This window comes from Pseudorca crassidens, chromosome Y (assembly GCF_039906515.1).
Source record: "Pseudorca crassidens isolate mPseCra1 chromosome Y, mPseCra1.hap1, whole genome shotgun sequence".
Lineage (NCBI taxonomy): Eukaryota > Metazoa > Chordata > Mammalia > Artiodactyla > Delphinidae > Pseudorca > Pseudorca crassidens.
The window spans coordinates 3,926,629-3,949,788 of record NC_090318.1 but is presented as its reverse complement, the minus strand read 5'-3'; positions in this window follow the sequence as shown (position 1 = coordinate 3,949,788).

Here is a 23,160-nt window from a genome sequence, read left to right as displayed (position 1 = left end):
ATGACTTTTCTATACTTGGTTTGTTTGAATTAAGATCCAGTTTAGGTTTGTAGGACCATCTTAGTGAGAAACGCCAATTTGGAAAACATCCCATGTTGAGGAGTGGTCACATCCAGCCATGCATACAACAAACCCAATCTCTGTCAATACATAGGATAACGTGAATGGAAAATAGCTGCTCACATCTGTATTAGATATAAAGGTAAACAGCCCCAAAGTCACACACAACTTCGTATGTCACCGTGCAAACACAAATGCAAACAACACACACAAAAATCTAAGAGAAAGTATCAAACAGAGGCACTTAATTCGGGAGACAGAAATAGCTCATCTAGGATGACCCAGTAAATACACGTGCATGCTTTTTAAAAATATTTATTTATTTATTTGGTTGTACCGGCTCTTAGTTTCGGCACGCGGGATCTTCGTTGCTGCGTGTGGGATCTTTTAGTTGCGGCATGTGGGATCTAGTTCCCCGACCAGGGGTTGAACCCAGGCCCCCTATATTGGGAACGCGAAATCTTAACTGCTGGACCACCAGGGAAGTCCCACGTGCATGTTTTCTTCTTTCCTCTCTTTTTCCCAAAAGATAAATGGGGTATTTTGTGTCCTGGGTAGAATGTGGCACTGGATATGAATTTATGGAATTATTATGCCCCACCATCCGAGATCTGTGAACCATTATCTGTTCGGTTTGGAGAAACCCCGGGATTCATACGTAAGATAGAGTGTGAGATATGCTTCCTTACTGAGACTGGATGTCCCAGGAGGGCTTACTGAACTCAGCTGAATTTACATTAGATTTGACATTAGGGCAACCTGTCTTGCGTCTTTTGTGCTGGATGGATGTAGCTCATGAGGCTGAAGCAATTAGAGCCAAGGTTTATTTCCGTCTGTTTTGTCCAAGAACCTGTATCTGACCTTCCTAGATAAACACCTTGATTTGGGATCTATCAGGTAGATTTTTCACTGTTTTTCTCTGCGTTACCTTTTCCACACTTTCCTGATGCTAATGGATGCCCTGAAGGAGAGGTAATTAATAACTGGATCTAAGCTATCTGAGAGAAGTGATGAATTTCTTGTATGTTACTAAATTACTCCTTCCTCCTATGCAGACTTGGTTACATAAAGACACTAATTTAGAACTGTGATGAGGAAGCCTGATGCCTCAGAGGATGGACCATGGGAGACAAATTACTCAATATTTTCACATCTCACATTTTAATTTTGTACTCTCTGCTATACTTCGGATGCGACTACAAATAGCTTCTTTGAAGGTCGCCGTGTGCTTTTCAGCGTGTTAAACGTAGAAGTGTGGTTAGAACTAGGTGTTTTTAAATCCTTTGCAGAAAAAAAAAAAGATCTTAAAAATTATCAGCCAAAATGTTCCTTCCTGTGCTCAAAATAGCTTTCAGTTATGTTTGAATGTTTGATACCCACATGTGTACCTATTACAAATGTGGTTATGAAAATCCTGCATTTATTAAAATGAGATGTTTTAATCGTGCAGTTTTACAAAAGATCATCTTAAAGTCCTGTCATTGAGTTTTAATTTTATCGTACAATCAGGTCTTCAGTACTAACAAATCCATATAATGTGTTGATAAGTATTAAGATTAACCATGAAAATGAACTCTGATATAGTGTGTTTGTAATAAACTCTTTTAAGGGGCATGTGCAAACAATGAACGTTTGAACTGTTCTAGATATATGTCTTCTTTGGGACAAGAGGAAACAAAGGTACTCGTGAATATTATAACTAAGAGACTCTTGTGTATTTGCAGAATATAGGATCGCCCTTTTGACCCAAGCAAAGCAGTGAATCTGAACTCTAGGAAGTGACCTCCAGAGTTTATGTAATTTCTGAGCAGAAATCAACAAAAAATTGAAAGTTGCACATATGACACATATCATAGTTTAGAAATCGAAACCAATTCCTCCTGCTTAAACCACTGAGACATCTGAGGTTCAGTACGTTTAACCAACTATGCAACTTTGTTTCCCAATGTGTCCCCAAACCACAGCAGATTTTTCTAGAGTTGCAGCTCCAAAGCAATGTGCTCCGTACTTGTAGAGCAAGGGGTGGCTGAGAGGTGGGCATTCAGGGATAACTGAGCACTGCACCTTATCCTTTGTATTTGGTCGTTGCATACTAGGGCACGGCTTCTTGCCCGGGATACCCAAGTTTTCCTAGTAAATGATGCCAGCACCACATTCAGAATGGGTAGCTTTCTGTTCCGCCAAACAGTGAGTATTGACCTTAGGCTCATGAAAATGTGATTAGAATCTGTCCACTGTCTCCCCTTTTCTTTCTACTCTTAGTTACCCAGGAATCCAAAGTCATTATTACAGTTTTCTTTAGTAGAATAATTGACACCCAGTCCGAGAGGTACCATCAACAGCTCCGCTTTGCAGCGAAGGGGGATTACGATACTTTGAGGGTGTTTGGCTAACTCCTTTGGCTACACTATGGGGTGCCTTTCCCACCTGTATCCCCAAAGACTTTTGCAATCATGGCCTCTGTGAAGTGCATACAGCAGAATGATGCCTTCATACACTTCGGGGAGTGCATGATACCTTCACGTGTCTGTGAAACGCAGTATTCACTGTTACCAACTTTTCCTAACGTCAATCAAAGGAGAACAACAATATATACTCTGCATTGCTCTTTTCGTTCTTTCGCCTTAGTTTATTCTATTTGGGTATATCTGAGGCATCTCGCATGCTTGCCATAAGACGGCGTACTTTAATTCAATAGATAGCGATCATTACGTTGTTTTTTGCAAAAGTTCAAACCCTACGCGTTACACATGTTGAAAGCAGAAATCACACACACGAGACACAGTGTTTAATTCATAAAAGTTTGTTGCATTGTGATCCCTGTATGTTACGTTCTCTGAAAACTAAGTTTTCAGAGAACGTCACATTATGTTCTGAAATACGGATGCACACATTATGTTCATTATGGACCTTAAAATGCTAATAATTCAGCGTTCTGAATATGAAAGCGTAGCAACTTGAAAACAGCTCTTTTTTTGTCCTCCTTACACAAATGTGTGATTATATGAACCTGGAATTAGCAAGGAACTCATTGTGTTAAGGTTTTTAGGTAGGAGCTTATTAATCACTGAAGCTGACTTTCCAGAGCTTTTATTTCTGGGGTGTAGAGAGGGCAGGTAGGATCCCTACATCATAGGATTGCTTTGAGGATTAAATGGGGGAAATGAGCACGAAGTGAGACGGACTGGGCCCTGGGAGCCTTTGCTGCAGTGCTTTGCACCTGGGCAAACGTCTCTGCAAGCAACAGATACAAAGAAACTAAGAGGAACTAAAAATAACTACTTTCATGCACAGCTGGGGCAAATCAGGAATAATAAGATACAGAAGGGCTAAAACCAACTGCCTCTTCTCAGGGGCCAGGAGCAAAAGCGGGGTCCTGTGCATGAGCCCTGCACACAGCACCACCCAGGGGGGTGGGCAGTCCACCTGAGCCACCGCTCTGGCCCAACCCACCAGTCCGTCCTCACCCTCACCCCATTTAAGGAACCAGCCCGCCGACCTCGGGGAGCGTACAAGGGCACCTGTTACTTGTTTTCACTCCTTCCTGCTGTAGCACGAGTCCCAGTAAAGCCTTGCCTGAAATGCTTATGTGACCTCATCAGTTTTTATGGATTTAAGAGACTGAAGACCCAGGTCAGTATCATACTTTGTGGCACCCCAGATGGAATGTCCATGGGGTCTTTTCCCCAGGAGAGGATCCAGGCACCTTCGGGACCACCAAATGCAGCTTCCTGGTCCGTGGGTGACAAGCGACCACCAAAACCTCTTGTTTCAGCACCGCCATTTGGTAAGTCTGCCTTTGTCACCCTGAGGGCCTCAGGACCCTCATTCAGGCAACGCTTTCCTTCTCCCCTTTGTCCTTTTTCCTCTCCTGATATCTCTCTCTACGTCTCCTCTTTCTCTGTCCTCTCCTTCGGAGAGGGGTAATTACAGAATCACTCCTGTGAGCTTGTGAGACCATGCTCCCCTAAAAGCAGCATTCCATAAATGTCTGCTAGCACGGGTTATTTTATACTGTTTTCAATTTACGTTTTCGTTTGCTCCTGGAAGAAAATATATCCAATTATTATACTAATCCTTATCCTTATACTAAGACTATGCAATTGTCTTTTCTATGTTGCATATCAACATTTGTGCAACATTTTAGGAAGCCTGCCCTATATAGAGACCTACTGATGAAAAAATCTGGGGAAGTTTTTTTGGAAAGGATTTTATAATGGCTATATAAAGGATTCGTTTTAAATAGTTAAATTAGCACAGTTCCTGTGTGTGCTAAAAGTCATTGAAACATACACTTAAAACGGATGGGGCTTCCCTGGTGGCGCAGTGGTTGAGGGTCCGCCTGCCGATGCAGGGGATGCGGGTTCGTGCCCCGGTCCGGGAAGATCCCACATGCCACGGAGCGGCTGGGCCCGTGAGCCGTGGCCGCTGAGCCTGCTGAGCCTGCGCGTCCGGAGCTCCGCAAAGGGAGAGGCGACAGCAGTGAGAGGCCTGCGTACCGCAAAAACAAACAAACAAAAAAACCGGATGAATTTCAATCTTTGTAAATGATAACAATAAAGATGTTTAAAGAGCACCATAGATTTTATTGACCAGCCAATTTGAAATAGAGCTTTATAAGATAATATCTAAGGGAGGGATAGACTCGAAATTAAGTTTCTGATTTTAAAAATCCTTTTTACAACTAACCATTCAGGAATCGCGAAAATTCTGTAACTCACTTGCAGCTAAGGAAGCAGATGGTGCTTTGCCCTATCAATCATGACTTTCTCCTAATTGTCTAAGATCTACTGAGCCTCTTCTGGGTGTCCCCTGCTATCCGTGTCTCGTGGTGGGATACCCTGGGATGTTGTTGCCAAGGAATTGCGCCTTAGGATAAACTTCAGAAAATTATTTCTTTCGGCGTATGTAATTGTTGAGTTTAAGCACTACGTCTTCATTAGCAATATTCTTTCAGAGCTTTGCAATTCTCCAACATGGTGTGTGAAATCTCAAACCTTTCGTACTCACGATCTTAGGAATGAAACCATGTCTTCAAAGGAAAAAAACGCCTATCTATCTAGAATTAAATATTTAGTAAAAATAGCCTTCAGAAGGAAATCATAAAGAAAAACGACAGAGAGGATCAAAAATCAGTACAGAGAATTAATGAACCCAAGAGTTGTTTCTTTGAGAAGATCAACAAAATTGACAGATCTTTACCTAGACAGACCAAGAAAAAATAGCAGTCAAATTACTAAAATCAGACATGAAAACTTACCTAAATGAAATGGATTATAAGATAATGCTATGAACAATTATATGCCAAATGTTACGTAACATAGATGAAATGGGCAAATTCCTAGAAAACACAAACTACCAAAACTGATGAAAGAAGAAATAGAAAATAGGAATAGATCTGTAAATTATACTTCAAAACTAAAGGAAAAATGAAAATATTTTTAGGTGAATAAAAGCTGAGAAAATTCAGAGCTCAGCAGGCAATGAACCTTCATTAGGATTTCTTGTAGTTTATCTTGAAGGGAAGTAAAACCAGATAGAAACATATCTACACAAGGAATGAAGACAGTTAGAAATGGTAATTATACAGGTAAATATAGAATAATTTTATCTCTTTTCATTCAATAAATCATAATTTATCATGTAAAGCAAAATAGTATAAAATATTCTGTTATATTAATACATGTAAAAGGAAAATGTGAGACAAATATAGTACAAATTAAAAGGGGAATATGGATGTTTAAAATGTGAGGTTCTTACATTATATATAAAGCAGTACAAATTATTTGAAATTTGCCGGTAATAAGTTAAAATATTGTAAACAATTAAATTATTTGAAATTTGCCGGTAATAAGTTAAAATATTGTAAACAATTAAATTATTTGAAATTTGCCGGTAATAAGTTAAAATATTGTAAACCATTAAATTATTTGCCGGTAATAAGTTAAAATATTGTAAACCATTAAATAACAACTAAATCAATAAACAAAGAGGCACAAAAAGCCAATAATGGAGCTAAAATGAAATGCTAAAATAGGTCCAATCTGAAGAATAAAATGTATGACAAGTTGAAAACAAATAACAAGATGGTAGACATATTTTTATAATATTTATAATTGCGTTAAAGTAAATGACCTCTTCCAGGACTATTTCAAGAGAAATGTAAAGTGAGCCAAAACTCTGAGTTACGTGTATAATTTTAAATATTCTACCTGCAGCCATCATTCAAAAAGTAAACTGAAATGGGTGAAATAAATTTTAAGAATATATTTTATATAATGTGACATGTTTCAGGATGTAGTGAATGAAAGTATGAATGAGATGTAACATCTTTTGTTGTTGTTGTCATTGACCATCCAGAATTATCCATGGGTCAAATAAGGAATCACAGGAGAAGTTGTAAATATTTTGGATTGAATGATATGAAAACCATAACTATCCTTTGTAGAATCTGAGGTGATGGAAATGCCCTTTCTCTTGATAGTAATAAATGTCCTTCATCTTGCGGATTACACAGGTTGATACTCAAATTATTTCCTTTTATTTGTGTAAAAAGTGGATGTGTAAGAAGCTAACATAATGAAAGACCAAAATGCCAGAATGATCAAACAACGCCACCAACAAAAATACAACATTTGTGAAAACAAGACAGATAAATAAAATTCTCTATATTGGAATTTTATTTATATGAATAAATGAATTATATATAAATGATTAATATAAATTAACATATTTATAGTAATAAGGTTCTAGAGCTTCAGGCAGGACAAATTTATAGGCAGCAAAAGGCAACAAATTTGGAAAAAAAATTATCAGAATGACTCAGAGAAAAGCGTGTTGAGTACAGTCTTCAATTGGCTATCAATACGGTATATTCTGTGCCTACTTGGACACTTTAAGGAACAACTTCCTTCCTTCCTTCCTTCCTTCTTTCCTTTCCTTTCCTTTCCTTTCCTTTCCTTTTCTTTCTTTCCTATTGAGGTATAGTTGATTTACAATGTTTTAGTTTCAGGTGTACAGCAAAGTGATTCAGATACACACACATGCACACACGCACACACACACACACACACATACGTATATAAATTCAGATCCTTTTCCATTATAGATTGTTACAAGATATTGAATATAGTTCCCTATGCTATACAGCAGGTCCTTGTTGTTTATCTATTTTATATATAGTAGTGTGTATATGTTAATCCCAAACTCCTAATTTATCCCCCATCACTTTCCCCTTTGGTAACCATAAGTTTGTTTTCTATGTCTGTGAGTCTGTTTCTGTTTTGTAAATAACTTCATTTGTGTCATATTTTAGATTCCACATGTAAGTGATATCATATGGTATTTGTCTTTGACTTACTTCACTTAATATGATAATCTAGGTCCATCCATGTTGCTGCAAATGGCATTATTTTATTCTTTTTCATGGCTGAGTAATATTCCATTGCATACATGTACCACATCTTCTTTATCCATTCCTCTGCTGATGGACATTTAGCTTGCTTCCATGTCCTGGCTATTGTAAATAGTGCTTCAATGAACATTGGCATACCTGTGTCTTTTTGAATTATGGTTTTCTCAGGGTTTATGCCCAGTAGTGGGATTGCTGGTCATATGGTAGTTCTGTTTTTAGTCAAAGTCAAAAGAATTTTATGGAACTATTATTTCAGTAACGTGATTTTGCGGGGGTCCAGTAGATCTCAGAAAATAACATTCAAAATGTCCTATGACCCCACAATCCTGTTAAATAAGTCAGATAGTATAAGTATATTCAGCATGTCCAAATATATCAAGGGGTAGCCGGGATATAAGAGGGAACGTTTCCTGAATAATAAGGTATCTGGGTAAGGGCACAACGGTTCAAAGTGAACTCTGTTCTATTTTCTGTCATGCGTTTTACAATTTTTTCTTTAAAAAAAAATCCACCTCAGCATCACCAGCTGTCTCTACTGCTTTTTGTTAATCCTATCATATCCATTTCTGTGAAAACAAAATGTGTTAGACCAAAAAAATTAAATGCAAAGGAGAAAGAAGGTATTTTATTTTTGTTCTTTATTCCTCTCCAAATGAGGTCAATTTGAGACACTTCAGGATGTGAAATATGTATGTCCAAAGCAATTCACCCCGTTAATAATGTATCTGTGGTTTTTCCTCTGTATTTTTTCTAAAATGTAGGCAAAAGTCAGCAATTATGTGAACTGACAAGGCTTTGCCTGTTTTTACTTTTCAATCGGAGATCTTCGTGTTAAAGGCATAGCTATGAAGAAAGGCAGTTGCCAAGAGACATCTCTCTTCCTATTTTGTTTTTAATGATTTCAGCGAAACTATGAAAAAGGAGTCGCTGTGAATTGAGTTTTTGGAAACCATACAGGAGTTTTTCCGGTTCTGCACCTCATCCTTTCTCAGTAAAAGGTTGACTTTATCTTGCCTTCCTGAGCTATTTATGCCATTTGCAGAGACCTAAACAGATGTGTTTCATTCATATTTCATTCAGAATCATGTCTTAATATGAAGGTTTGATTTTTTTTCCCCTGAAATTATTTAGACTTTAATTTCTTATTTTCTACTTTATGTGGAAAAATCCCTTAATCTTTCTCTAATGGAATTCTTAGACAGAAACATAGATCAATTTGAACCAGGAGCATTATTTAGTCTTTAGAATTGTTTTATGTACGACTGCACTTTTTCAACTGAGAACACATCATTTATAAAATAGGTAAGTATGGGCAGTAATGAAGTGTATCTGTCACTTGCACATTAATGTCTCTGTTTATGTTTCTGTCGTGTATTTCACTCCTACAAAAAGTAAAATACATTTTTTTCTTTTTTTTCTGTTGCAAATTCAGTTCTGGTCGTTTTACCCCATAGCAGTAAATTCACAGAGGCTCAGAGTCAATGGTCTTAAACCCCGAGTACCATAAATCAAACTTGCATTGGCTTTATAATTTCTGTTTCATTTCTTTGGGTCAAAAAAGTTCCATCTTAATTGGGAACTATCTTAAGATGCATTTTTCTAGAATACTGCACAGTTTACTGAGCAGGGGAGAGCACTTCCCTATGGTATTAATTAATCCATTTCCTCCTTGCTGCCTTTTGAGGATGCATGGTGAAAAATCCCAGAGGGAGAGAAGAAAACCAACTCTCCATCACCCACATTTCTGGATACCTTGAGGGAAAGCAGGACACATTTTCCATATTTAAAATAATGTGTTGTCAAAGACTTCCATCATAAATATGGTGTCTGTATTTCCAGCGTAAGTACAGATGATGTACTTGACGTCCACACAATTGTAGAAATATCCGTGTTTATTATTGCCTTTACCATTACTTTGATTTTTTAGTTCATTTATTATTGCCTTTACCATTACTCCATGCCCCTTATGTAGAGCTGGAGACATAAAAATGTAAATTTGACAGAGTTGGGTTCGCTCTGATGAACATTTCACTCTGTATGTAATGTCCACCAAAATGTGGACATTACAGGAAAACTGAGGTTAGTCAGTGGCAGGTGCAATTAACTAACATCCATCCCATACATAATAAGTATATGAATAAGATAGATATCTTCACGTTGTATATATATCAGTATAAACATTATATATAATGTGGCTATTACGATTTTGCTGGGGGTTTTCTTTAAATGAAAAAATAGTGACATTTAGTCAACGCCTTTCATCACTTATAGCAATTACGTATACATGGTGATGATAGTCGTACGTTTAATAAGTTAACACAAGAATTTACCTTTGTTCTTGAAATAAACCTCAGGTCATCACAGTGAATGTTTCTTTAAACATCAGCTGGATTCTATTTGCTAGTTGTTTAAAACATATCTATCAATTTGTTGCTGTTTGTCTGATATCGCTTGGATTTTGTCAGTACTTTGCTAGCTTCGTAATCAAATGTGGAACTGCTTCGCCTTTTCCGTGTCCTAAACCAAGGTAAATATTAGCAAGTAAATCTTATTTTCAAAGAAGAAATTTCTGAAGCCATCTGGAAATGCCGTCTTGGAGGGGGAGAACGGGCAAGACAGGGAGTGAAGTTGGGTCTCTCTGGGATTATATAATTAGTCAGTTTCCAGTTTCTCTTTCTTCTGGGGGAGAAAAATGGATGTACAGCGAGGCATCCATTTTACTCAAGTTTTCAAAGGCATTTGCACGGACTGGACCACACAAGTTGATTTTGATTCCTTGACCTCCTTCATAGCTAAGATTTCATCTGCACATTTCCTAAATTATACGTTTGGACTCCCTGCCCTTTTTTACGATGATCATGTTAAACAGTTTATCTGTCATATTTTTTCTTTACCAAAGAACCCATACTAGGAAGTTTTGTTAACTTTTATCCTCGTGTATCTTTTTTTTAAAGATATATATATTTATTTATTTTTGGCTACGTTGGGTCTTCGTTGCTGTGTGGGGGCTTTCTCTAGTTGTGACGAGGGGGGGCTACTCTTTGTTGTGGTACACGGGCTTCTTATTGCGGTGGCTTCTCTTGTTGGGGAACACGGGCTCTAGGGCGCACGGGCTTCAGTAGCTGTGGTGCGTGAGGGCTCAGTAGTTGTGGCTCGTGGGCTCCAGAGTGCAGGCTCAGTAGTTGTGGCGCACGGGCTTAGTTGCTCCGCGGCATGTGGGATCTTCCCGGACCAGGGCTCGAACCTACGTCCCCTGCATTGGCAGGTGGATTCTTAACCACTGTGCCACCAGGGAAGTCCCTATCCTCATGTATCTTTTAAAAATTTTACCCTCTATTAATTCCTCTGTAATTCCTGCAGCATCTATGTACTTTGGGCTGTTGTTGTCTTTTGGATTTTGCTTGGCAAATGCAAGGTGTGGTTAGAAAGCTTCCTTCAAGCATCAGCACTGTTCAGCATGATGAACTGGTTTCTGGAATAATATAACTCTGTTACTCAAAGTAACTTTATGGTTCCAACACTCCTGGCTGCAGCATTCAGAAACATTACTATTTAAAATTTCATGCCCACTAGGCATAGACCATATCACAAAGGATATCCAACATGAGTATGAGGAAATAGCATGGCTTCCTGTTAGCAACCACACCAGAGGAATTTAAATATACTTTGGGAATTTAAGCCCAGTATTGTTTTCCAAAAGTGTGAAGGAAGCAGGGATACTTAGTGGAAAACATTAAATTTTAAAGTTTTTCCACCAGCAGAACCCTATTGAATGTAAAGTGCTAATACGTTACTTCTTCTGATTTCTTTCCTCTTTCTCCTACTAGGTTTGAATTACTCAGTATTTGACCTAGACAGGAATTTCCAACCATATGCACAATTATAAGAACACCAGAGTGTTTCAAATATAGCTTTTTTTGTTGAACATGAAGTAGAAATGGTTCATTCCATTAATGCAAACCATCTATTTGAGTCAAATGTTTTGGTGCTGCTATCCAGCTTTTTTTCTTTTTTTTTTTCTGACAAGCTCAGGTGTAAATTTGGCCACTTATAGGTTGGGTTTCTAGTATGATAGAGACCTTCAACTGTTTCACAATATCTGTATAAAATACTTTCTACTGAAGAAGTGTGATTACCCATATTAGCACTAATGGAAAATGTTTCCATGCCAGATCGTTTTCAATAAACATGCACCGGGTGTCCTGGAACAGGGCTAGCACTGGGGTTTGAGGCGGTGCCCTTAGGAAATTACGTGCTCTTTGGAATTTTATCACCATCTTACTTTGTTATTTAACAAAAACTTGTAAAATAAACTGATTGAAAGAAAAATCCCTACATCAACTCTTTTCACAGTAAGGATTCTTAAAGTTGGGCTTTGTGCGTTTATTAGCTACTCTAAGACATCACATTCAAATTTGGGTAAGAAAAGAATTTAGGACAAAAACATTAGATGCCTGTTTTAAATTATCATTTTATTTTATTTTTATTTTTTTCCAGCTTTATTGAGATATAATTGACTTACAACGTTGAGTACATTTAAGGTGTGCAGTATGATGATTTGTTTATATTGTGAAATGATAATAACAATAAGTGTGGTGAGAACTTTTAAAATCTGCTCTCTTAGCAACTTTCAAGTATATGATACAGTATTGTTAACTGTATGTTTACTGGATTTATACGTAACCATGCTGTACATTAGACCCCAGAACTTATTCATCTTGTAACTGAATGTTTGTACCCTTTGACCGACATCTCCCTGTTTTCTCCACCCCCCAGCCCCTGGTAACCACCGTTCTCCTCTCTGGTTCTATGAGTTTGTTGTTGTTTTTTTTTCAGATTCCACATACAAGTGAGATCATACGGAATTTGTCTTTCTCTGTCTGACTTATTTCACTTAGCATAATGCCCTCAAGTTCAGCCCATGTTGTCATAAAAGGTAAGAACGCCTTCTTTTTAACTTATATATATATATTATTTATAGTAGCCAAGATATATATTCTATATAAACATATATATTACATACACATATACAATATACATATATGTGTACACATATACATATATAATATATATCTTGGCTAATGTAAATATATGTATACCCTTTTCCTTTGGCTATATACCCAGAACTGATACTGCTGCATTATATGGTAATTATATATTTAGTTTTCTGAGCAAAGTCCATACTGTTTTCCATAATGCTTGTAGCAATTTACATTCTGACCAACGATATACAAGGGTTCCCTTTTCTCCGCATCCCTGCCAGCATTTGTTACTGCTTGTCTTTTTGACCATGGCCGTTCTAACAGGTGTGATGTGGTATCTCATGTGGTTTTGGTGTGCATTTCCCTGATGTCCATTTAGTGACGTCCATTCCCTGATGTTTGCATGTAGTGATGTCCATCACCTTTCCGTGGGTCTGTTGATAGTTTGGTTTAGTCCCACTTGTTTATTTTTCATTTTGTTGCTTTTGGTTTCACATCCAGAAAAATCATTGCCAAGACCAATGTCAAGGAGTTTTTCCCCTGTGTTTTGTTCTAGGAGTTATATGGTTTCAGGTCTTTCATTTAAGTTTTAACCTGTGTGAAGTTACTTATTTGTGAGTGGTGGTATAAGATGGGGGTCCAGTTGCATCATTTTCATGTGGGTACCCAGTTTCTTCAGAAAAATTTATAGAAGAGACTGTCTTTTCCCCATTGAGTATTCTTGGCTCTCTTGTCCAATATGAGTTGACCATATATTAGATGTCAGTTTTAAGGTGTGATAGTTCTAGGTAGACTATAAGTTCTGGCATGTGTGGGATTCTTTAATAATTTAACTCAGTAGGGCATGAAATGGCTATCAAAGCAGCACAAGTTATCCAAAGCAAGAATCAGTTCACCCTGGCTTATATGAATTGTGTCTTTTGGGATTTTCAGTCAGTATTAGCTAAGAGAAAGAAAACCACAAGTTTACTTAATATTCAAATTTAGTCTTTGAAGTAAACAGGGTATTTTCTTAATGTTCTTAAGGCAATTTTCATATTAGCAAATAATGGTTTCTAGTACTCTGGCATCTAACCCACCTGTTATAATTCTCTCATCACCTCTATTTGGGTGAAGTGTGCAATGCAACAATCATACAGAAAAATAAGAAGGATGCGACCTGTATGCTGAAATGCTTTGCTGTTTTGTAGGGACATGGATTTTGTAGGGCTGGTGGCTTTGAACACTCCCAGGGGAACAGGAATTGTCTAGGCATTTCGAGGTGGTGATGGGCCTAATATAAGACTGTGTCTCAAACTGACACATCTTGGTTTCACATCCCTTTTCTCCCTTCTGATGGAAGTGCTAATAAGTAGAAAAATGGCCAAGAGACTGTCAGTGCAAAAAAGGAATAATAGGAAAAGAAGAGCTCTTTGGGACGTGACTGCATTTTTAAACAGCTAGGGAATGAAACCCTGTTATTACTATTGTTCTATCGTCTTTGTTTTTAAGAAACTATTCCTATATTCTGCTTTAAGACAAACCTGAAATCAACCTGCATAGATCGTGCTGGTTAATCAGAGAGGGGGAGAAAACAAGAAGAGAATAAATAGGTTCATATAACATTTTTTTTTTAAATATTCTTTTCCATTATGGTTTATCATAGGGTATTGAATATAGTTCCCTGTGCTCTACAGTAGGACCTTGTTGTTTATCCATCCTTTGTATAATACTTTGCATCTGCTAACCCCAACCTCCCACTCCATCCCTCCCACACTTCTCCCCCTTGGCAACCACAAGTCTGTTCTCTATGTCTGTGAGTCTGTTTTGTAAATAAGTTCATTTGTGTCATATTTTAGATTCCACATATAAGTGATATCATATTGTATTTGTCTTCCTCTTTCAGACTTACTTCACTTAGTATGATTTACATTCAGGTGTCCAACTTTCCCAGCACCACTTGCCGAAGAGACTCTCTTTTTCCCATTGTGTATTCTTGCCTCCGTTGTTGAAGATTAATTGACTGTAGGTGTGTGGGTTTGTTTCTGGGCTCTATATTCTGCTCTTTGTATCTGTATGTCTGTTTTTGTGCCAGTACCATGCTGTTTTGATTCCTGTACCTTTGTAGTATTGTCTGAAGTCGGGGGGGTTCTGCCTTCTGCTTTGTTCTTTTTCTTCAGAACTGCTTTGCCCATTCTGGATCTTTTATGGTTCCACAAAAATTTTAGGATTATTTGTTCTAGTTCTTTGAAAAATGTCATGGGTAATTTGATCAGAAGCACATTAAGTCTGTAGATTGCTTTTGGGCAGTATGGCTAAATGCCTCCATTTTTTTGGGGGGGAGCTGCATTGTGTTTTCGTTGCTGCGCGCGGGCTTTCTCTAGTTGCAGCGAGCGGGGGCTACTCTTCGTTGCGGTGCGTGGGCTTCTCATTGCGGTGGCTTCTCTTGTTGCAGAGCACGGGCTCTAGGCAGGCGGGCTTCAGTAGTTGTGGCTCACGGGGTCAGTAGTTGTGGCTTGCGGACTCTAGAGCGCAGGCTCAGTAGTTGTGGCACACGGGCTTAGTTGCTCCGTGGCATGTGGGATCTTCCCGGACCAGGGCTCGAACCCATGTCCCCTGCATTGGCAGGTGCATTCTTAACTACTGCGCCACCAGGGAAGCCCCAAAATGCCTCCATTTTTGAACGTGCATCCCATGAGAAACACGTAACTCAGATAGTCCTGCACAGAACACCAATTACCTCACCTTTTTCCTAACCTCCAATCACCTTTCCCCATACCTAAGACCACCCTGCTTCTTCATCTTGTAAATATCTCAAGCCCCTCCCCTTCAGGGAGGTGGGTCTGAGATTTGTTCTCCCATCTCCTTGCTTGGCTGTCCTGTGAATAAACCCTTTCTCTGCTGCAAACCCAGCATCTCAGCGTTTGTCTTGCTGTGCGTTGGGCAAACAAACCTGGGTGGGTTACACCTATTCATCTAAAACTTGTGTCACCCCTCTTCTAAAAGAATACCCATTGGTGGGGATCAATCAGTACCAGGAGTTACTCTTACACACTCAGAAGAAAAGAAGGAGAATTGGGTGGCTTGGGTATTTCTTTTAAGTACCCCAATTTCTCCTCCCTAGTGAAATTTCTTCTATGCTGCCCTCCTGACACACCCTCAGATGGGAAAAAGGAGCCATGCAAGTGTGTCCTGTGGCTTGAAAAACGTCTTCAGTTGATTAAGGAACTCATCCCTGATTCTAAAGGAGAGATTCCTCTCCTAGAAAAAGCTCCTGGGACTAACGGTTAATGGTACAAAGACTTGGGTGATAATACTTACAAGTTACTGAGTCTCACATGCAACCTTTATGGTTAGAACTTTCATTATTTCAAGACTTGGAAAAGTCCTGAAGTAGTAAATCCAAGTCTTCAGAGCACAAGTCATTCCTCAATCCTTTTCAGTGGTTGTGATTTTCTCATACTATGACTATTTTCAATCCACATACTTATAGGTTCTGGGAGATCCAAGGCATAGCAGTGGTCTGGGGGAGAAGGAACAGCCATGAACCAGAATATATTTCTGTGTCCCAGTAAAATTCTGCGAGGCACATCCTATTCTTATACACCAGTACAATTTTGCCCTCATGTAGGATTCCAGCAGCTCCATGGTACCATCACAAAGTTATAAACTCTTGCCAGTGGAAATGTCCACCCAACATCATATAGTAGATGACAGATCAGGGGTTTAAATCCAGAACTTCTGCCTAAAAAGTTAGTGCAACATGGGAGATACACCTGAGAATTTGTTTTATTCATGGGGCCAAAGTTTACTAGAAAAAAAACACTGGTTAAGAAAACTTGAGGGGCTTCCCTGGTGGTGCAGTGGTTAAGAATCCACCCGCCAATACTGGGGACACGGGTTGGAGCCCAGGTCCGAGAGGATCCCACATGCCGCGGAGCAACTAAGCCCGTGCGCCACAACTACTGAGCCTGCGCTCTAGAGCCCGTGAGCCACAACTACTGAGCCCGCGTGCCACAACTACTGAATCCCACACACCGAGAGCCCATGCTCCACAACAAGAGAAGCCACCGCAATGAGAAGCCCGCTCGCTCACTGCAACAAAGAGTAGCCCCCACTCGCTGCAACTAGAGAAATCCTGTGCGCAGCAACAAAGACCCAACACAGCCAAAAATAAATAAAATAAAAAATAAATTTATTAAGAAAAAGAAAAGTTGAGTTCTAATTCTATTTACTGCTTTCTAGATGGTAGATACTGTACAAGTCACTTAATGATTTGGGGCTACACTTCCTTCTCTATAAAACTGATTTAGTTAGTAATGCTTATCCTCCTCTCAATTTTGTTTTCACTGCAAGAATAAAAAGAGAAAATGCATGGGAAGGTCTACGTAAGTTCTACAGCATTATAAACATGAAAGGTGGTATTACTTATCGATATTTTTATGCTTCCCTTAGAAGCTCAAATAAAGCAGTCCTTCCTGTAAAGGGCAGTTTCCTTCTTCCTGAAATAAATTCTGATACTAAAAATCATCAGATTTCTTTTTCCTTAATGAGAAATGGAAGAGTTTGCTATAGTACTTTTGACCTCCATCTTGACTATAAGTACGCAAGCTGGACTTTTGTGTGAAAGGCGTTCTGTGAAATGACCGATTCAGTAGAACCTTGACAGTTATCCAACCATCATGACCAGCGTTCTGGCATCGCATTCTTGTAGAATTCAGCCTTACGATGGGCGCAGGTGGGCACACCTGTATTGGAAGGTTTAAACTCTGTGAGAATAAATGGGAACTTGATCTGTTGAGGATTCGTTTACCTGAAATCATTTGATGCACCCCAAATATAGATGTCTGCTAGTATCTTACTATCTTTAAGACTCATAATGTATAGAACTGCAGTTCATAGAACATTATTGCGGTGTCAAATTAAATGTCCGAAGCCATAAAACTGCTCACCAGTCATTTATGGAGAACTGACCTTTTCTTTTTATTTAATATGTTTTACAATTTTCTTTTCCAGGAACCACATTTTTTAAAAGTTCTGTTGTAGGGACAAAGCGTCCACCATCTTTGGAATTTGCACGTTGTTAGTTGTTGCCCTCTGCGGCTACCTTCCCTAGCTGATAGCCCACAAAATCAAATTATGAAAAACATATTGATTTCCAAGACATGTAAACCTGTAAAGATTGTTTTTCCATGTTTTGAATTTGAGTGACTGCTTTCATTTTTGATGGTGTTTGTGTAGTGATATCTAAACTCTGTCAGAAATTTGCCATTTGATAGATACTCTTGTTAAAATAGGCAAACTGCGATGGAATATGTAACTGTAACATTTAGACTGAGGCAAAACAAATACTAGAAGGAAATTTCAGTGTGGCATATTTTTTCCCCATAGGGATTGTTCGAAAAGAAACCATTTTCTAGATTTCCTTTCAGTTCTTTGGAAGATCCTCCAGTGGCCAGCATAGCCCGATGTTTTTTGCTGATTTCCAAATTTGGGGTTGGGTCGCGTAAACACACCTAGAATCTAATTGCAGATTCTAGATCTCTTTTCCCTATCAAGATAGTCATTTCCACAATACCACCCTAGTTTCCTTCTCTAATACAGGTCACTCTTTTTTCCTCCACTTCATGACTTACCTCCTTCGTCTCACTTCGTGCAAGAAGAAATCCATACAAGAAAAAGACATAGCTATAATACAGTATAAAATAATTATTACACACGGAAGTATGCATTAGAATTAGAATATTGTTTGTTTCTTTGCTGGACTCATTTGAGGTCCGTCTCCCAAACACCACTCCCTTTATTCCATACGAAATTTGACTTCCATTACTACATGAACAGGTGGTTTCATCAGCCTTCTGGCATTTTTTCCCTTCTCTCTCTGCGGCATTTGGTGTTTTACCGGAGACCTGGACCTGCCATGCGTTTTAGGGGTCAGCAGTTATCATTGAGAAGTAGGTAAGGATTTGAGGACTACAGCGAGTGTTTTTCTGTCATCAGAATTGATTCACCCTCCAACGGCTTATCTGTTCTGCTGGTGGTGAAGTGGAAATTTTAAAACCGTTCAATACAGAGGGTTAGCGGACCGTCCTCACAGAAGGGCTTATGAGAGTGGGTGGGATTGTGGGGCGATGCTTGACCACCAACCGCTGTTGCAATTGTCAAGCTGTCATTGCTGGGGTCTCGCTACTTAAAAAAAAAAAAAAAATCCCTCTGATGTGTAGAAACATCTAGTTTCTCTGACGTAAAGCTCTAGGGAGCCGGGAGACACTTCCCCAAAGTTGTGAGGTTTTTGTCAAGATTCTTCGTATTTGGGATTCATTGGTTTACACCTTTTGCGTATTTTCTCAGCTCTTCAAAGAAAAATACAGGTCGACAACCTCTCCCTTAATTTACTCATTTCCTACATCCTTGAATTTAAGAAATGTGCACACAGATCCTATTTGTGCCCACATTTATTGTGTATTTTATACGGTGCTAAGTTCTAAATTTACCTTTCTCCTAAATGCTGGGGGGTAAAATTAAAATGCCTGCCTTCTTGATCATAGACAGTGTAACTTACTAATGAGTGTAACTATTATTCCTGAGCTATATGGCAGAGCTCTTGAAATGCTAGCAGGAATGTCTCTCTCCATCCAGCATCAAGTGTGCAAAATCACTGTTCACAGTTGACGAGAAGCAGCAAACAGCAGAGTGGATACCTTGTCTTGAGTGGGAAAGTGGCCCTCAATTTAAATCGACATAAGCCACGGTAGAGAGAGAGGGGAAGAAGTGTGGTGAAGAGAAACCAATGTCATTTTAAATGTTTTAGTAAAATAAATAACACGATCATTTCACGAGCAACTTTAACCATCAAGGTAGAGAGAATGGTCTTTCTTTTTTTGTTTGACGTTGATTATGTTTGATTTCAGAGCTGTCCTGCAAACTTTCCAGTGGGGGTGGAACTTTCTGCATGCTTACTATATGCAAACATCTCAGGTTTTCGCATCTGTTTCTCTTGCTCTTTCTACAGCTTTTAAAAATCATCGTCTATGTTGTCTGTGGAATTGTCGTTCCCCCCCCTCCAGCCGCCATAAAGTTGGTGTCCTCAACACTGGCACCTGTGACTGTGACTTTTTTTTTAAACTTTTTACTTTATATTGGAGTATAGTTGATTTACAATGTTGTGTTAATTTCAGGTGTACAGCAAAGTGAATCAGTTATACGTACACATATATCCACTCTTTTTTAGATTCTTTTCCCATATAGGTCATTACAGAGTATTGAGTAGAGTTCCCTGTGCTATACAGCAGGTTCTTATTAGTTATCTTTCTTTTTTTTTTTTTTTTCGGCGGTACGCGGGCCTCTCACTGTTGTGGCCTCTCCCGTTGCGGAGCACAGGCTCTGGACGCGCAGGCTCAGCGGCCATGGCTCACGGGCGCAGCCGCTCCGCGGCATGTGGGATCTTCCCGGACCAGGGCACGAACCCATGTCCCCTGCATTGGCAGGCGGACTCTCAACCGCTGCGCCACCAGGGGAGCCCTAGTTATCTATTTTATATATAGTAGTGTGTATATGTCAATCCCAGTCTCCTAATTTATCCCTCCCCCTCATCCCCTGGTAACCATAAATTTGTTTTCTACATCTGTGACTCTGTTTCTGTTTTGTAAATAAGTTCATTTGTACCATTTTTTTAGATTCCACATATAAGCGATGTCATATGATATTTGTCTTTCTCTGACTTATTTCACTCAGTATGACAATCTCTAGGTCCACCCATGTTGCTACAAATGGCATTATTTCATTCTTTTTTATGGCTGAGTAATATTCCTTTGCATACATGTACCACATCTTCTTTATCCATTCCTCTGTTGATGGACATTTAGGTTGCTTCCATGTCTTGGCTATTGTAGAGTGCTGCTGTGAACATTGGGATGCATGTATTGTTTTGAATTATGGTTTTCTCTGGATATATGCCCAGGAGTGGGATTGCAGATACAGTAGCTCTATTTTTAGTTTTTTTTTCCCCCCTGTGACTGTGATCTTATTTGGAAATAGTCTTTGCAGATGTAATTAAGATGTAAGTTAAGATGAGGTCATATGGGCATAGGGTGAGCTCATAATCAATATGCCTGGTGTCTTTATAAGAAGAGAAGAAATACAGAAACTAACATGCACAGAGGGGAGACTTCCAGGTAGAAAGAGGGACACAGAGTGAAATTCATGTGATGACAGAGCCAGAGATTGTAGTAAGGCAGTTACAAGCCAAGGAAGGTCAGAGGCTGCTGGTAGGCAGGGGGAGAAGGATTCCAGCCATATTGTGAGAACACAGCCCCAAGGACACCTGGAGTTCAGACTTCAACTCCAGACCCGTGAGAGAATGCATTTCCGTGGTTGTGAGCCACCCAGTTTGTGATAGTTTGTTCAGGCAACCACGGGAAGCGAACAGAATCTACTTTTATGTGTCTCTCTCGCGCTCTCCCTCTTTCAGTGTCTGTTCCCGTATCTCTATGTCTTGCGGTTACACCTTTGTCTTGCATTTCCTTTCTGTGATCTACTGCCTGTCTAGCTGTTTTGCTTTTCCCATCTCTGAGTTCTTCTCTCCATGTACCCCTTAACTGGCAAGACAGAGAGTCAACATGGGACGGAGGAAAGAGCGTGGATCAGGGCTACAGAGCCCTGTGGTTTTTATTCCGCGTTTGCCTCAAATGTCAAAAATCCCATTCATCCCTACCGTGCTTGGTTGTTGTGGAAACACCATGGATAATTTCCGAGAAAACACATCCTAATTGATAAAAGACAAGCTCATTCTAAAGTATTGAAACAGATGCAGGGATTTACATTTGCCATGTGGAATTAATGAATGTATATATGTTCCTGATTTTCATATGTCTGTCTATAAACCGATATAAAAGTTTAATTTTGCATGTGCAAATGTACTTAAAATCTTCTGTGTCTCAATGCCCATTCATGAATAGGTTGGAAAATTATTTTTCTGTCCTTGCTAGTCATGCGATGTCTCACCGAGCTGTTTCCCTGTCCTATCTCCTCTAAAGTTCAGAATACATTTCTGTGAACATATTATAGCATTGTGCAAATTATGACCGTGATTTTCCTCCCCCTCATAGTGCCTCTGAGCCTTGCATGGATGCATTTTCATCTCCTGGGGACACTTGGAAACAAGGTGGTGGCACAACCCTCAAAGATGAAGATGTTGAACTTGGTTTTAGATTATAACATTATCCCGATAAGCTGAATATATGAAGAAAAGTGTCATGTCATTTTCTTTAGCCTGATGAGACCTGAATAATATTCTGGGTTGATAGACAGAGCTAAGAGTGAAATATAGACCTTATTATAGAGACTCTATTTGGTCCATATTTCAAATAAGCTGGTCCATTTTCTTCCCAGTTCATACAAGGCTGTGTAGGTTTCCAGATATTACGTCAAACCCAGAAGCTTATCTCATTGGGAAATCTTGTTGAAAATATGGAAGATAGGGCAATAAAAAGTATAAGTAAAATACACAACATGGACTAAAAACATAGCAGCATAATAAACAGAAACAAAGCCTTTTTAATAAGCATTATCATTTAGATCTATTGTTTCTGGTCTCAGCTGAGACGACTCTTCGATTTAAAAGCTTGGAGGTCCCGTTGAAGGGAAGTGAGAACCTACAAAGGATCATGCTTACTTTGGGAAATTCAGTTTTATCTAAGATAAGAAAATATGTATGTACTGTAACATTTATGCACAAAGGGACAATGAAAGGGTCAAAATAAGGAAAACACATCTGTAGGAATTACTTCTGAAAATGTAACTCACTGATGTCTGCACAGGTTGGACCGTCAGGGGTCCTTTCTTGGGTGTGAGATATCCTTCTGTAGGCAGAGACTGCTATTGCAAATCCCTGTGGAGATTAAAGCCATTTTCCACATAACTTGGGTTTTCACAACAGCTCAAAACACTTATACCTGCTCCAGCACGGCCACCAGGGTCAACGGTGTCATTTGTTACTTCTTCTGAATATTCTCCATAATTATCTTTGTTTCTATTTCATTTCAAAATGGTGGATCTGACGGCCACCAATATGGTTATCATGGAACAGAAATCTTTATGGTGAAAAAGTCAGTCTCACTAATGGTCACAAATGTCAAAGAACAGAGGCCCGTTAGTAAATTCAGAGTCTAGTTCAAATTGGTTGCCCATGAATATTTATTGAATGAAGGTCTGGCATTCATTAACTTGTATATATATATACATACACAAATTTATGTGTATATGTGTATGTTATATATATAAATTTTGGTTTAAATAATACACTAGCCCTATATATATATGTATACACATATGTATATATATATAATATATAAATTTTGGTTTAAATAATATATATACTATCCCTATATATGTGCATATATATGTTATATACGTTTAAATTTTGGTTTAAATAAGAGACTATCCCTATATATATGTGTACAAATACGTGTGTGTATATATGTTATATATATATAAATTTTGGTTTTAAATAATACACTATCCCAATATATAAAAATATATACTATCGTATATAAATATATAATATATATAATTGTATATGTATGCTGTATAGTATAAATACATATGTGTATTATAGATACATATAAAATACTATATATTAATGCATATACACATGTTAATGGTATTTTATATGTATCTATAACACACGCATGTATTTACACTATATAGTATCTATTATATAAATAT